The 13,681-nt window shown below is 39.3% G+C and overlaps 1 protein-coding gene across 3 annotated transcripts in view; it reads left to right on the top strand.

Annotated features, from left to right (window-relative positions):
• Positions 1 to 13,681, top strand: part of LOC310678957 (heparan sulfate glucosamine 3-O-sulfotransferase 1-like) — a 77,718-nt gene that overhangs the window by 5,756 nt on the left and 58,281 nt on the right. The window contains exon 2 of one of the 3 annotated variants that reach the window (XM_083443556.1): positions 11,758 to 11,838. The exons of the other annotated variants lie outside the window; for them this stretch is intronic. The gene's annotated coding sequence lies outside the window, so the exon portion shown is untranslated. The remainder of the gene's footprint in view (positions 1 to 11,757; positions 11,839 to 13,681) is intronic. 3 annotated transcript variants of the gene reach the window in all.

Here is a 13,681-nt window from a genome sequence, read left to right as displayed (position 1 = left end):
GTTTCCTAGTACAGTACTGTATTCACAACAAACCATAACAAACAACCGTAAGTCATAATAAGCTGCTCCTGAGCAAGCATCATAAAAAACCAAAGCAGTTTACAACAACTATGTATGTGTTATAAAAGCCACATAAAAAAATGTAAAACGTATCACCAGCTATTATAGAAACTTTGTAGCCTAATTGTCTGCATAAGACTGGCAGCAAAGGGAAGTTTTCAGCAAATGTTTAAAGGTCAATATAGAAGACAACTGCTGAGTCACTATTGGGAGACCATTCCGCAGGACTGCGCCAATGACACTAAAGGCTCTATTTCTTGCCAGTGTCAAATGAACCTTACTAACTCAGGGTTAAATGGAGATCATTCACTGTGGCTCATAGAGTGTTGAATCAGGAAGCCTGATATAAAGCTCCCTCAAGGACCTTGGGACTTTTTTGCAGGCTGATCTATTTCATATGGTGATTTTGTATGTGTGTGTAGATATAGGGATTGCATTCAGTGCTGAACCAGTGGGGTTACGCTGGACCAGTGGAACTTCCATTCCCTCTCTTCTACTGTGCGCCGCCAAAATCTACTCCAAAGGGTGAAGTTTCCAGAGCTGATTGTGAGGGTGAATGAGAGACTGGAAGGGACAGGATATGGAGAGGATGTCCCATTGCAGGCACAGAAGTCACTTGAACCAGCAGAGTTGCAGCATTGGATCCCTAGATATAGATCAGTGATGGCCAAACTTGGCCCTCCAGCTGTTCTGAAACAACAATTCCCATCATCCCTGACCACTGGTCCTGTTAGCTAGGGATGATGGGAGTTGTAGTCTCAAAACAGCTGGAGGGCCAAGTTTGGCCATCACTGATATAGATGATATAGATGATGGGGCAGAAGAGAATACCATATACACAGCTGTGAAATATCCCAGATGGCCCAGCTTGTATTTAGCCATTCAATGGAGAACTCTCCAAATAGAGAAGTCTCCAAAGAGGGTCAAGGGAAAGCCACTTTGGTATCCACTTATGGACAAGTGATGTGATGGAATTTTTTGGGAGGCTGCTAAGTTTAAGTGTTATCATGGTGCCTGATGTAAAAACCTTCAGCTCAGCCTGGCTTTCCTTGCATAGCTGAGTTCCTGGCTGAATAGGGGTGCTCATGTTTATCTGCCTGCCTGCTTTAATATTAACTTGTTAGGACTTTTAGCAGAGATGGAGAAGGGATGGATTGTATTTTTATGGACTATTGATTTTTGATCCATCCTTACTCTTGACTTTTGGATCCATCCTGTTTTATTAATATACAAGAAAATCTATTTTTATAATAAAAGGCTAAAATAAGGAGAACAGCTCCTGTTCTTAACTGTCTTGGCAGTGCTCTTTATTTATAGACTCAGCCTGCTTGAAGTAACGGCTAATTAGCCCTGGGAATATGGAAGCTAGTAATGCTACTGGCTTCCCACCTTCCATGGGAAAGCTATCATTCGGGTAAGAAGCCTCAGCCTCTGACACAGCCCTTGGAGCAAGGCAGCTTAATACAATTTATAGCAGTGATATAGGCAGCTTTCAATATATAAGTCACTGTGCCCATTTCCCAGATATTTTGTCTCTGTTGTTTCTCAGTCATAGCAATGCTGGTGCTGGCGCCTTTCTACATTACAGTGGTACCTCGGGTTAAGTACTTAATTCGTTCTGGAGGTCCGTACATAACCTGAAACTGTTCTTAACCTGAAGCACCACTTTAGCTAATGGGGTCTCCTGCTGCTGCCGCACCGCCGGAGCACGGTTTCTGTTCTCAACCTGAAGCAAAGTTCTTAACCTGAAGCACTATTTCTGGGTTAGCGGAGTATGTAACCTGAAGCGTATGTAACCTAAAGCGTATGTAACCTGAGGTACCACTGTACGAGCTTTTCAGGCTCTGTGGGTAGAAACACACCTTCTAAGTTGAGATACCCAGAATATGGAGCTCCCTCCCCCGAGATGTATGCTTGGACCTCCTCTTTCATCATTTCTGCTCTGTTTAAGTAAATTGTGGATATACGATTCTTAATTTTATTTATGAATTGCTTTCTGCAAAGCATATCAAAGCCATTTCACAATAAAACAATCACATAAATAAAAACAGCTAAAGCAATTACACGTTTTAAAACAATTTAGAATTCAGTACAGTTACTGACTGTGATAAGAAAATTATCCACTTAGAAGGTTTGTTGAAAGAAGAAAATATTTGACAGGCACCGTAAGGACAACAAAGGCAGTGCTTGTCTGATGTAAAGGGAGAGATCTCCAAAGGGCAGCTGCCACCACACCAAAGGCCTGATTCCTACATTCTGCAGCATGGACTTCTTGTTAAGATGATATGGTTTTAGGGCTCCCTCTCCTGCAGAGTACAGTGGTCAGTTGGGTACATAAAGGATGAAACTCTCTTTTAGGTGTCCTGGTCTCAAGCTGTAAAGGCTTGAAGTTAGCTCAGTGGCTACTTGTCAGGGCCATGTAATTCTTACAGCAGCAGCATAACATTTTGACAGTATTCTGCTCTTTGAACCCCGATTTGTTGTTGGCTCCAAATTAACTGCTTTGTTTGCTGCTGGTTTGATTGTTTTTGTCGTATGATTTCATTATTGGTGTTAGGCACCTTGAGTACTGCCTAGGAACATGAAGAGCACTTAAAGATGGCGATAAAAATGGCTACCAAGGTGGAGTGAAAAGTATGTGGGTAGAAAGAACTTAAGATGGAGTGCTCTGATGGTGTTTCCTGCTTGGCAGGGGGTTGGACTCGATGGCCCTTGTGGTCTCTTCCAACTCTATGATTCTATGATTCTATTCTACCTGTCCCTTCCATGACCCTCTGGGCCCAAAAGAAAAAAGAAAGTCACATGAGTCCTCTGGAATCAATTTGATGAGATAGAAGATAATCTTGCTGTGGGTTGGCTACCTTTTGGCTAACCAATTTCCTCAGATTACTGCCAAGGTAGCTAGCTTTTGTGCCGAAAGAAAGAAAGAAAGATAGATAGATAGATAGATAGATAGATAGAAGAGTACTTGAAAATTGAGAGGGGAATCTGCAATTCTTGTTCAAACAGAATGGGATATTTGGATGAAAGCCATTGTTTTTAGCATAAATCAGTGTATATACCAATTTATAAGTTTAAAGGACAATATTGAAGATTGGTAGAGAAGAAAATATGACAAATATTAAACCTGGGGTTTTGTTCTTCCATTTTTTTATTTTTTAGAAGTTGTTTAGTATACATTTCAGCAGGTGTGCTTCTACAGCATTACCCTTTGCAAAACAAGCTTTCTTCTAACTTCCATGAAATTATTTTCTTAGCTATAGCAGGAACAGTTTTGAAGACTTGCAAGAATAACTATTGTTCTCTCCATTGCTCTTTAAAATGTATACTTATTGCAGCTGCTCTCGGCTTTGTCTTCATGGAGTGATGCTGAAAGTGCTTCAGTACTTTGATAGACTTTTGTATGACAGCAGGTGAAAACAGAATAGTCTCAGTCAGTTCTTTTTCTGAGGCTTTGAGAAAGAACTTTGTGCAGCAGCGAGAGAGCCTTTGTTCTAAACACCCAGGAAGACAGTGCTGTCCTTTGTATTTCCAAGATTAACTTTCCAGCCATAACACAATCTTTCATAAATTAGACTCTGTGAAAGTAAGTGAAGTAGGTTTTGTTGATACAAGCAAATGAGTAAGCTTTTGAAATGCTGACTAACGATGATTACATAGAGAAACGTTTCTTAAGTCTGCTTGTAATGTCTCTTCACAGATTCCTAATTTAGATTTTACAGATCACTCATTCTTTCTTGGTATATATGATTGTAATGTTCAAACCTCTCTGACAATAATGAGATCTGATCTAGGATAGGAGAAGTCCTGGTCCAGTGTGTGCTCTGAACCAGAGGAAATAGGTCACATTCATATATTGTAGGGACACATTTGAGTCCAGATTAAAATGATATCAATGAATAATCCCAAAAAACAAGCCTCAGTTGAGCAGTTGCAACTCATTAGTCAAATATCAATGAGAAAGAGAGCCTTGTATACAATCATGAACTTGCAGGACCTGAGGCATCAACTCCTACAAGGGTTGCTCATGTACAGTATTTTTTAAAAAGAATAGCTCTATGGTCATCACAGGATAGATAGCCTTATAAAAACTATTAAGTTGTACATAGTGTATATTGTCAATGGACAACATAGAATCTGTGCCTTGTGCGCCCAAATGTCACTTTTAACTTCATTGTCAGAGACCTGGCATAGTATATTTATAATCCATAGGCTCTCAACTGGTGCATGAAGTAGTATGCAATGTGGGAAGTCTATTCTTTCCTTGACATGTAAGGAAACAAAAATAATTGGGACTGAAATGGAGGATAGCAGTTTTTTTGAGGAAATTTAGAGAATGCTGACAAATGCAAGAGCACATGAATATGAATTGGAACTGGAAGGCGAAGGTGACAAGGATACAAAAAAACCTCACAGTTGGATATGCCACAGGAAGAAAATGGTGAAAGGCAATGTACTTTTACTACAAGACCTAATAGAAGAAAACAGGAGTTATATAGCTATTAATTCCATGGTGGCAACCGCAGTTAAGAAAATTACTTAGCAAATCTACCTTTTAAATCTTATTATTGTCTTCTTTGCCTTCATGTTTATTAGAGATTGTTTTACAGTAGTTTTCTAAGACTACAATCTCAGGCAAGTTTATCCCGAAGAAAACTGCATCAAGACAGATGAGGCTTTCTTTCTAGTCCCATTACGTAGGATTCCATCACTCTCTTTCTCTCTTACTGTATTTATACAGCCCTTTTCAACTGCTTCCATTCTCTGCACTGTTTGAACCTTCTACATTGCTGTTTGCATTCTCTTCCCATTTGACAATACACCTTCAAAAGTTTTTGTTGCTTTAATTTTGGAAACATTTATAGTTCTACCCCAGCACACACACTCTTTTGTGTGTATTGTACTATAATTGCTTTTTCATAACTGTGCTTAAATCCAGGACTGTTTTCCTTCTTCCTTGTGTGTAGCACTTAGTATGCTAAAAAAAAACCCAAACCCTTCTTTTCCTCATTGAATTTGCCATAAAGAAGCATATTTATTTAGAAAGAAAATACCACTGCGTTTAATGGTGCATATTCCCTACAGTCTGCTTAGAAAGTTAAGCCCACAATCCTCAATTGTCAGTGTTCCCCTTTCTTCAGTGATAAAGACTCCCCCCCCCTGAATTTTTTTTTATTATCAAGGTATCGTTTTTGTGCGTATGAATGTTGTGGGGAATGAGAGTGAAGGTTGAACCGAGTGAAGGGGTTTACTTCGTCAACCCCTTCCCTATTATTGAATCCAGATAAGTTTTCCTGTTCACTCCAGAGCTTTTTTAAAAAGCAAATTTGTACCAAAACCTCCAGCTCCCCTTCTCTATCACCAGTCTTCAGTCCCACACTCTTTGTTGGTTCATTTTGTTGCTAGCTCATCCATGCATGGAACACCCATTTTACTAATTTGGGGGGAGAATAATTAATGCATGCTGTCTGAACAAGTCCTTCAAACACCACAGATCATTTACACACAAGTTACTTTATTTATTTGCTTATTAAATTTGTATACCGCCCTTCATCTGAAGATCACAGGGCAGTTCACAACATAAAAATACAAAATGAGAACACAGAATACATAATAAAACAAAAACAAAGCAATGCCCCCCATACATTTAAAAGGCCATAGACTGTTAATCAGCCAAAGGCCTGGTTATAGACAAACGTTTTCACCTGGTGCCTCAAGTTATACAATGAAGGTGCCAGGCAAGACTCCCTGGATGCATAAATGCCAATCTGCACCTTGAGTGCCTGTTGTATGTTATTAGTCAATGTTACCAATAAGCTTGGATTAATCGGAACTCTTCATGTGCCCCAAGACTCTGTATGTAATTTAGCTTTGCTTGGAGCAGTGAGTTCAAGGATAGTAACTGTGGTCAAATCAGAGACGGCAGGTATAGTCTGATCCTGACAGGATGATGGTAAGCCACAGGCATGAGCATGTCTCCATAAACCTAATTAACCCCCCAGAAACTGGTGCCATTTCCAATGCAAGGAATTCCCAAGTCCAGTAATTAATAATCTCTAGTAAATGATGGCTTCCTTCCAGCAAGCATACACCTAGCTAATTAAAGTAAGCACCCTGGCTAGCTTCTTCTGAATAATCAAAGCTCAGTCCTTACCAGGATCACAGGGATACTTGCTAAACACAACCTGATTTGTTACGATGTCCATGTAACTCCTCCACAACTCTTTGGCAGGAAACACAATTGCTATAACTCATAACCATACAGGGTAGCTCATTAATCATGTCTCTGTTATTTAATGTTGCACATGCCCAGCTCAGACACTAATGAGATCAGTTTGGAAATTTAGATTTCTGCCTGTGGATAAACCGTATCCTATAACTAGACACCCTGAGTTTTTTCAACTTATAGGACACATCCCTAGGTTGCTTTACTCTTCTCCTTTTGAGATTCTCTGACACTGTTAATTGTGGCAGGAACATTCCTCTTTTTTCTCCAGCTTTAGTTAGCATTATCACCCTCTCCCTTCCTTGCCTTTTAGTCCACGTTTGTTGTTTTCCCCAGGACTAGTCAGTTTATGTTATAGAGGGCTCCATCCAGTGTCTTTCTACAGGGAAGTTGCCCCATTCCCCCCCTAACTATATAGGACTCCAGAGGCAATTATAAAATTTGGCCCTCAAGTTGGTTTTTTAGCTGCCTCTTCCAGGACTTTGGCAAGGAGAAGGATTATCTTAACTTTAGAGTCTCATGCAACACATCCTGCTGACATTTTCAAGTACATCTGTAGCCATCTATGAATTGTGTACAGTAAAAACATTAAAAACCTGAGTCTAACCTTCTCCCATCTTCTCAATAGACATGTAACCATTGTGTTCCATCCATCTCACTTCTGTCTGTGTTAGTGATTTCACAAGTCTTGCTCTAGTGAGAACCAAAGCTGAACTATTTGCATGTGAATTTTTAGCCTTCCTTGTTTATTTAACCTCCTGTTACAGAAATGCATATCAGGCACATCTCTGCTTACAAACTGCTTAACTGTATGGTCTGGGCAGTGTGGGGTGGGTGTCCTTTATAATGTGTAACAAATAACCATTTTATTCTTTTATATTTTTGTATTTGCACTTCAAGTCACAAAGCTGTCTTTATTTCCTGTCAGCCATTTGGTGTACGGTAAATATGTATTACACTAATAACAATTTCTGTAGTTCTTGTTAATTCCCTTTGCTTATTCCCCATAGCTTGTAAAATAACATTGGCATTTATTGATCACAGTCTAACTCTCCAAGTTTGACCAGTATGATACTGGTATATTTTGAAGTAATCTTAGGCTGTCCAGTAACGTCAACTACAGGAGAGGCCCCCAAATTAGTATTTCGATGTGTAAGACATGGGTCCACAGAGAGAGGGAGTAGGAGAGAGAGCACTCTGGTAACATCAGGGATTTTCCAGTTAATTGTTTCAACAGGGAGAAAGGCTTTTGGTGATCTGTGTAGTATACATTTGTATGCACACATGAGATTATTTTATGTTTCAAGCAAAGAAAGGAAGGAAACGGTGTTTTGCTGCTCAGATCAGAAAGAGTAGCCTTGCATTGCTGAAGATCATGGATATCTCAGTCAGTTCCTTTGTAAGGAAGAGAAAATAATTTAAATAAGAGGACCAGATTCACACCCTTCCAGAATAGGTGAAACTAGAGAGATTTTGACAGCTGTTTTTTCTCCCTCATCTGTTTTATTTTTTTGGTCATTGTATACCCTTTTTAAAAAGTGATAATAACCATATTTGAAGCCCAAGTGTTATTGTTCCAGTTCATTTCTCAGAGACTGTGAAATCTCTTCATGAATAAGCTGGAGCAGAGCTTCCGATTCTTCACTTCAATATCATTTTGTTTAAATGTCTGGAAACTGGTGCATAGTCCTTTGGGGAGAACAAAGAGGGTTGGTGTATTTGCTCTTTACAGCAGACAAATCTCTTTGGAACGTTGAAACATGAAGAATTGGGGAGAAATGACTGTAAGGTTGACAGCAATGGCAATCAAGTCTGAACTGAAGCACCGCTAACGGTATAGAACAAAGCAACTTCCAGTCTTTGATCTTTAGCCTTATTTTTCCAAACTAGAAAAAATATCTTCCCAAAATCTTATGAATGCATCTTGACAATGCTGCATTTGATAAAAGAAAATGCAGTAGTTTTCATCTGTTTCTTAAACAGAGGTGTTTGGTTGTGCATAAAAATAGTAATCATAATAGTGTTGCATCTATATCTTTGGCAGGAGTCAATGGTTTGTCGGTTGGCCTTGTTGGCAAAGCCAAAATTTGTGGTTGTTAGTGCCCCTCCCCATATTTCTTGGGAAAGGCTGGAGAGGGCAAATCATGCATGGCTGGTCACTGCTTTGCAAAGGTGAATAGAGCACTTTTGTACAGCAACACCCAATGCCTGTGGTCTTTCCTTAGAGAAAAGTGGGCAAAGGGGGAGCCTGAGGAAAAGGCTTTGTAAGCATGCATTATTGGCACTGCTCTCCAAAGGAGGACTGGGTAGCACCCTTAGCATCTTCCCTACCTGCCACTCCAACTTTTTATTGGAGGGAGGGTTATTGATTTGTCCCTGCGTGGTTAAGTAATGATGCCTTCACCATATACCTGCTTAGCAACCTCCCAGCCTTCCTCTCAACCTGGGATTGCTACACAGCTGCTCAGATGATTCCACCCATCTTTGCATCTCTAGTGTTTAGGGGAAGGACAATCCCATTTAGAGGGTAGTGGCTTATTTGCCATGGCAAAGGTATTTGTTGAATCATGGTCCCTTGACAAAATGCAGATTACTATAGGGAAAGTGAAATATTTAAGCTCCTACAAAGCTACTGGTTTTCAGCAAGATGCAGGTAAATATGAAGTGAAACTAAACTTCATCCTTTTCCAATTTTTAAAGTTGAACTGCCTTGGTAAAGGGACCTATCCCCCTCATTATATACCTGGATGGTGATATATAAGTAATAATAAATCATTTCAACAGATGTTTGACTTACTTGTTCAAGAGTAGCAGCATGTGTTTCTGCTTGGACATTACGCAAGTGATAGGCATTTGCTTATGTTGTATCACAGTACTGTACCTCAGAAATTACTAATTAAAAGGCATGTGTGATTATAAGTCAACTGCATAATTTCAGTTGCCACTAGCAGACAGTATGAGGCTTACAAAATTGTCAAGGTTGCAGAGGATAGGATCAGTTGCCTATGTGTTTTTTTTCTTGCAGTCCTTGGAAGAGTGAAAGATCGATGCAACTCAGTAGTGCCTCATTGAAGCTTCCACCTTGGAAACACATTGAGGACATTGGGAAAGAAACATTTCTCATGACTGAGATATGAGAATTCTGTGTCTGGAGTAAAGCATATATGCCTCCTATGGAGTGAAGTAGTGAGAACTGGAGTGTGGGGTCAGGTTTGTCTTTCATGGTCAGATTTGGAAGATGATGAAGTTGAGTGGAAACTTTGAAGCAGTTCTGATGGTGTACAGCTTTGATGGCACTCAGCAAATCATAACCATCTATAAGAAACACAGTAATGTCACTGGATTGTGTATTCTGCCATCACAACTTAGTTCTAAATATTATGGCACTGGATTTAAGAAAATATGGAAGGATAGAGACCCAAGAAGGCTTGGTGGAACATATTGATTCTGGCTGTAGTTCTTGAGGTACAGCCTCAAGCAGGGTTATGTACAGGCAAGTCACTCCATCTTTGCTGCTGTTTGCTTCTTCTCACCAGCCTGGTGAGAACTCCTGGGGAAAATATCTGGTTCTACAGCTTTCTCACCTATTTATCATCACATGTCATTCACTGGCCCTTTCTGGGAAGGGCAGACAAGCAGGTTCGTAGCAGCATTAAACCACAGTACTAGGGGCAGAGTTCTCACCTGTAGGGGTAGAGGCCTTGATGAATGGCCAGCTAAACCAACCCTGCCATCAACCCTGCCAAATGTGTAGGAAGTGCATGAGTTGGGTTTATATGGTCGGTGTGGACAATCCCTGAATATTTAACTTCTACTGAAGGCTATCGAGCCATAAGTAGGACTGATTGTGACGTTCTAGTATGCCATGTTCTTTCAATTGCTTCCCCTAGTTTAGACTCTAGAATCAAGTCCTCCGTATTATCAATGTGCATTATATTTTGTTCAAAAAAACAGTGCCAGGAAGAAAGAACACTGTATATTTGTATTCAAGGTCTTCAATTCTAGGAAAGCTTTCACATTTTAAAGTACATGAATCACAGGTGGTCTTTTGGGGTATCAGGATTTATTCTTAAACTAAAGTATGTGTTTAAATTACTCTGGCTGAATATAGCAAGTATGTCTATTGTTTAAAACTGAAATATGAAGTGACACAGTTTTATTAGAACAATGGAACTTTACTGCCAATGCAAATCCTGTTTTCCTCTTCATTTCAGTGAGACATGCTGGTCCATTCTATTCTGGAGGATTACCCTAGTTCTGTTGAATCTCAGAGCAGTTGTTTCCTAGCCATAGAATCAAAGAATTATAGAGCTGGAAGGATCCCCAAGGGTCATCTAGTCCACTGCCCTGCAATGCAGGAATCTCAGCTGAAGCATCCATGATACATTTATGAATAGCTAATCTGAGTTTAGCTGTTTTTACGTCTATAGTAATAATATATATTCCTAACTTTATTATTGGGTCCCCTTTATTTCATAACTTTTTAACAAATAAAGGGACCCTGTTATATCCAAATAGTACCTGTACTGTACCAATATAAATTTTCAGTCATGTACAAAATTTTGCTAAATAGCAAAGAGTACCAACAAGAGATCACCAGTAAAACGTCAATTTCACCTAGTTCCTCCAAATGAATGGTAACTTCTAAATCCTTTGGGGAGAAGCTCACAATGAAAAGTATGTTTGAATGAATGATGAAGAACACTAGTCTTTCAGGACAGTTTGTTAGATGACATTCTTCCCATTTGCTGTGTCATCTTTTGTAAAAATGTTGTTTACAATGTAGTGTATAAACACAAAAATGTAAAAATGAAATTACACACACATTTACTGATTACCAGCTGTACTTTAAACCAAGTTGTCTGAAGCACTGTCTTTACACTACCAGTCCAAGGAAAGACTGAATTCACTGAAGATCTCTTCTCAACTGATAACTGTAGCAGTCTTCAGCAACCCATCTCTAGGGGCAATGTCTCATTTGTGCCATAATTGCATTATAACCATAAACATCCCACATATGTAAAAGAGACTTTGCTACTTGGACAGTTTCTAAAGCTGAAACACAATTGTTTACATTCAGACATACATATCCAGTACGGGAACATATATACACAAGATTTTAAACAACTTTTTTTTAAGGAAATCATTAAGAGGGCTAAGCCATGCTTTGGTTTCTGAATGTTTTGGAAGTCGAATGGACTTCTGGAACACATTCCATTCGACTTCCAAGGTACGACTGTATTGTACTAAATTCTGGCGCTTAATACAAAATATTCTAAGACACTGGTATTTACCTATTATAGGATATTAGTGGGCATCTGCACAAAGTACTACATTTAGATATAGCTTACAATAAGAAGGGCCCCTCTAGTTACTAAAGGCTGTTTAAAATGTGGTATATGCTTATGTTACTTGCAGTCTTTACAAAGCAGTTAATTAATCCTAAGTAAGCTAACATTTTTGCTTTGCAGAACATCATGGCAAATGTAACTTATATGATCCTATGCCCTTGCCCAGATGTATATGCCAGGCACACAAATAAAGCTTTAAAGGTAAGATCAAAGCTAACTTACTTGAAGCTCCATTAATTCTGTATTTTTAGAACGTAGTCATTTACCCGAGAATTTTGTCAGCCGTTCTGATGCACTGTGCACGCCGGTGCAATCCTGTATAATCAAAACCTATTGAAAAAGGCTGCAAAGACCCTGTTCTCCCCCCGCCCCACCCTTTTAGTGACATTTCAGTGACATCTTTGTGATGTTTCTAGGTCTCTTCCAAGTTCGGCACAATTCACATATACATGGTCACACACATATTGAATGGGGACTGCCTGTGTCGAGAAATACAGCTCCAAGGCCCAATTCTGGGTGATGAAGTAGAAATTCCAAAGTACCTGAATGTCATCTTAGTGATGCCACTGCCTACACAATCACATTACTGAAGTAATCTAATAATTTGAATCATTGCTTGTGGTATTCATGTCTGTTTAGCACATCTGTAGTAGATATAATGTAATAATATGTCACTGGTAGCAGAAAGAAATTTCAAAGCTTTATACCCTAGCCTTGGGGAAAATAGAGGAAAAAATATTAGGAGTCTCCTGCATTCGGAAACTTTTCTAGATAAGCCAATCATTCTAAATCTCATCAAAATATTAATAAAATCCAATTTTGATGGCTGTGTATGTAGAAAATGGTATTGTACCTTTCTTATACTTGCATGGTGCTGCACTTAGAAAATTGTCCTTCGATCCCATAGGGAATTGTTCTACTTTGCTCCTATAATGAAGCAGTTCCTTTAATCAAGTGAAAGCCAATGGGGATACAAAAACATCTAGCATGGTTTTATTTTGCCCAGTGGGGTACATTTTGGATTAACTCTGTCATGTACAACCAAGAAATGCAGTAAAAGCATTTTTAAAAAATCAAAGTTGTAGAGCATATAGAGCTGTACCCCCCCAAACCCTCCCAGAAATTCAGCTGAACTCTTTTAATCTAATCTTGAGCAGTGTTTGTGCTAAAATTAAAAAGTATTATTATTTTCCCCTGGAATACAGAATTAAAGGCAGTATCAGCAGCAAGTCTCATCCCTACCTCTGGGAACATTAAAGCCTCCTTTCACATGTTGGAGAATGAATGGTAAAATCCAAAGTTCCATTTGGAACTCCCACCCATTCTCCCTGTTGCAATACTGTATTTCTGTATGGTTTCAGACATCAGCTTAACTTTGCATAGTAGTGCAAGGGTGACTATGTTTTGTGGTCTGTGAGTGTATTGGCATATTGAAGAAACTAAGGTCAGCACTACAACACTCACTGCAACCAAGCACAACCCAAGCCTGATCTATTGGCTACAGCTGAATGTTTCTATCAAGCCTATTTTCAGCAAGCGGATGGGGAGAAAGCCTATGCAAGGGTATATGTGCCCTTCAATACCATATTGGTGACCCCCATAGTAGGATATCTATTCTGTGGCAAATGTTGCTTCCTTGAAGCCATTCAGGTATTTCACAATTGTGGAATATCAAGGAAAGCAATTGTGAATGCCGAAAGGATATGGTTTTCTTTATTTTCATATAATATGGAAAGCAATTAATCTGTTCTATTTAATTATGTGGGCTACCACTTCTGTAGCACTAGTAGTGTAGTTCTGAGCTATTCTGCTGTATGCTCTCTCTGTCATCATCCTCCTGGGCCATTAGTAGGCTTTTTTGCTATGGCTATTTCACTTAGGCTGCAATCCTATACAGACTGAAGAGTACCATTAAACTAAATGAGATTTATTTCTGAGTAGACATGTATAGAATTGCATTGTAAGCGTCATTGAGTTTTATTCAGTCCTACACCAGTGGGGTTCTGCTGGTGCAATGGGACTTCTATGTCTTCTCGTCTTCCCA

The sequence above is a fragment of the Podarcis tiliguerta genome (assembly GCF_965153285.1).
Source record: "Podarcis tiliguerta genome assembly, chromosome: 5".
Lineage (NCBI taxonomy): Eukaryota > Metazoa > Chordata > Lepidosauria > Squamata > Lacertidae > Podarcis > Podarcis tiliguerta.
Note: the sequence above shows the minus strand (reverse complement) of the source record. Positions and strands in the feature narration are given on the sequence as shown.